This window comes from Lepus europaeus, chromosome 15, assembly GCF_033115175.1.
Source record: "Lepus europaeus isolate LE1 chromosome 15, mLepTim1.pri, whole genome shotgun sequence".
NCBI classification, from domain to species: domain Eukaryota; kingdom Metazoa; phylum Chordata; class Mammalia; order Lagomorpha; family Leporidae; genus Lepus; species Lepus europaeus.
In genome coordinates, this window is record NC_084841.1 from 71880497 (window position 1) to 71884319 (window position 3823).

At 39.8% G+C, this 3823-nt stretch overlaps 1 non-coding gene across 1 annotated transcript; it reads left to right on the forward strand.

The window, feature by feature from the left end:
• The first annotated feature begins 681 nt into the window (after positions 1 to 681).
• On the forward strand, positions 682 to 845 carry LOC133774749 (U1 spliceosomal RNA). The gene has a single exon (XR_009868144.1). It is a non-coding gene; the product is annotated as a U1 spliceosomal RNA (small nuclear RNA).
• Positions 846 to 3823: the final 2978 nt, after the last annotated feature.

Below are 3823 nucleotides of genomic sequence, written 5' to 3' on the forward strand. Positions count from 1 at the left end.
TAGATATGTAAAATTAATGTTAACAAATTAATATTTTCAAAGTATGTATGTAAACAAATTTTTGAAGTTTCATGGATTTGCTTAGTTACAAGCATTAAATTTGTACTGGTTTCTTTCCTATTTTCTATGTTATGAATCTTAATAAGCAGAAAGAAGAAAGAAAAATTGAGGTAGAATTCATTCATCCATCAATAAATACTGAAGCACTATCGCTTTCTTTTAGTTGATTGAATAAGAAGATATCATGGCATCAACTATGTCAATCAAATGTTAAATACACTTTTATAAAAAGATATTATAATATTTTATATCAGGTGTCAGTTAAGTGCCCCCCAAAATCAAATTACAAATTGGCACACTATTCACAACACATATGTCAGCCAAATACATGCTATCACTGTCTGTTTTTCATAGATAAAGAAAGAGGCAGAAAGTGGTTGCATGACTTTGAAGACTGTACTCTTGAGTCTGAGATCTGAGCCATGGCCCTGCAATTAGTTAAAGCTGACATAATTTGAAAAATTTTACCTAACTTAAAATATATTTGGGTAACTTCACAGTAGTTTTTTATGCTAGAATAACCAAGTATCAGTTTGTGTGTGAATAAAAATTGTTGGAGGAAAAGAATCCCAACAAATTTTCTCCATGTAAATTACCACAATTATTATTAATATTAAGCTAATACTTACCTGGCAGGGGAGATACCATGATCACGAAGGTTGTTTTCCCAGGGCGAGGCTCATCCATTGCACTCCAGGTGTGCTGACCCCTGGGATTTCCCCAAATGTGGGAAACTTGACTGCGTAATTTGTGGTAGTGGGGGACTGCGTTCATGCTCTCCCCTTATAAAAAAATAAAAATAAAAAAAATATTAAGCTACCTATGTATTAGAGGTTTTGCATACTTTTTGGAAAAGTGAAACATTTTACAGTATTTCACTTGACAGTTCATAATCTAATGAATTGATATAAAAGAGTGTGGCAACTTGACTGTGCCATAAGAATTTAATCTTTTGAATTGATTCACTCCATGTATCTGTCTACCATGTCTATCTACTTAGGACTTAAATATTTCTTTAAAAGATTTATTGATTTATTTGAAAGAGTTACACAGAGACAGAAGGAGAGGAAGAAAAAAAGGAGAGGCAGAGAGAGAGAGAGAGAGAGAGAGAGAGAGGTCTTCCATCCATTGGTTGGCTCCCCAATTGGCCGTAACAGCCGGAGCTGCGCCAATCCAAAGCCAGAAGCCAAGAGCTTCTTCCAGGGCCACCTTCTACTGCTTACCTAGGCCACAGCAGAGAGCTGGATCGGAAATGGAGCAGCCAGGACTCAAACTAGCACCCATAATGGATGCTGACACTACAGTTAACGGCTTTACACACTATACAACAGCCCTGCTCCAGGACTTAAGTATTTTTAAAGATTGTATATATTTCTTGAAAGGTAGGGTGATAAAGAGAGAAGGAGAGAGAGCTAGAGAGAGAGAGATTGTCCATCTACTGATTCAGTCTCCAAATGGCCACCAGTAGCTAGGATTGGGTCAAGCTGAAGCTAAGAGTCAGAAACTCCATTTAGAGCTCCCATGTGGGTGGCAGGTGGCCCAAATACCTAGAACATTTTCCATTGCCTTTGAGTTCATATCAGTGGGCAGCTGGGTCTGAAGCAGAGCAGTTCTGACTTGAACCAGTGATATAATATGGATGCTGGTGTTGCAGACAGCAGAATAACCTGCTGTTCCAGAAAGTAGACCTCGAACTTAATTCTGATTCTTGGCCGTCGCCGCAGCTCAGTAGGCTAATCCTCTGCCTTGCAGCGCCGGCACACCGGGTTCTAGTCCCGGTCGGGGCACCGATCCTGTCCTGGTTGCCCCTCTTCCAGGCCAGCTCTCTGCTGTGGCCAGGGAGTGCAGTGGAGGATGGCCCAGGTCCTTGGGCCCTGCACCCCATGGGAGACCAGGAGAAGCACCTGGCTCCTGCGATCGGATCAGCGCGGTGCGCCGGCCGCAGCACGCCTACCGCGGCGGCCATTGGAGGGTGAACCAACGGCAAAAGGAAGACCTTTCTCTCTGTCTCTCTCTCTCTCACTGTCCACTCTGCCTGTCAAAAAAAAAAAAAAAAAAATTCTGATTCTATTTAACAAGGGCCTCTTGATTCCCTTTCCCAGATCTCATGATTTCACATAATCAGCCACTATGAGAACCTATGAAAGGATAAGTGCACCTTTTAGTTTCTGTGTATTTACATATTTTCTTATTCTTTCTTTTTTTTTTAACTTTTATTTAATGAATATAAATTTCCAGTGTACAGCTTATGGATTACAATGGCTTCCCCCTCCCATAACTTCCCTCCCACCCACAACCCTCCCCTCTCCCGCTCCCTCTCCCCTTCCATTTGCATCAAGATTCATTTTCAATTCTCTTTATATACAGAAGATCAATTTAGTATAAAGATTTCAACAGTTTGCACCCACATAGAAACACAAAGTGAAACCTACTGTTTGAGTACTAGTTATGACTTTCACACTTTTCTTCAGCTTCTTCTTTTTCCTAGAACACATCACAAACAGTTCTATACACGCCCTCGGGCCCCAACGAGGAAGTATGAGTACAATGCAAATCATTAAATAATTTACAAGGAGAATTTACAAATCATTAAATAATTTACAATTTATCTAAAGAGAAAATTATGAGGACATGCTCTTTGTAATGGAACCACTTATCTTAGCTCTTTACTACACTGTTATGGTGATTTTATTAGATGTAAAATCCTCTGGCAGATTTTAAATTGTACACATTGGAAGAAGTTTAACAAAGGCCAAATGCTATTTTGTGTGTATGTGCACCTGTGCCTATATTCACAAAGTGAGAAACCCTAGGCAGTAAAAGCTAATTGTCTACTAGATATGTTTCTAAAATCATGTAGCTTATTTGTGAGAGTCTTATACTGAAGCACATCATGATTTAAACTTCACTGAGATCTGTAGCAGTGCTGTATAAATACTTTATGAAATATTCTATTGAAAGTATTAGCATTTTGAGGTACAGCAGAAATTATTTATGCTTTTCCTTTGGGTAAACATTTTTCGTCAGTAAATATGAAGACATGAGGACTCATATGTTTTGTTTATAGTTGGAAAATCTTGTTGGGGAGTTTACTACTGGTGGAAGATTCGCCTGCTGAGATTCTATTAAGTCTTCATTGCAAAGAAGCAAATACATCTCATTTTAAAAAAATCTGAGGATTAGCATCATTAGGAAACACTGTGTATTTTGCAATTTGAGTTTAAGAAATCTTTCACAAATCTTTGGTATGTTAAGAAGCATTAACTATTTCTCATGGGCCACATACACATTTTCTTTCTCTACCCAAACTTCCATAAAGAAGAAAACCTACTTAGGTGATTGAGTGAAACTGGAAGCTATCATTGCAAATAAGCATATGGAATACAACTAGATTTTTATTTATTTATTTATTTTGACAGGCAGAGTTAGACAGTGGGAGAGAGAGAGAGACAGAGAGAAAGGTCTTCCTTTTCTGTTGGTTCATCCCCCAAATGGCTGCTACAGCCAGCGCTGCGCCGATCCGAAGCCAGGAGCCAGGTGCTTCCTCCTGGTCTCCCATGCAGGTGCAGGGTGCAAACACTTTGGCCATCTTTCACTGCCTTCCCAGGCCACAGCAAAGAGCTGGACTGGAAGAGGAACAACCGGGACAGAATCTAGCACCCCAACCGGGACTAGAACCCAGAGTGCTGGTGCCGCAGGCGGAGGATTAACCAAGTGAGCAGCGGCACCAGCCTACAACTAGACTTTTAATTTTCATTATAAT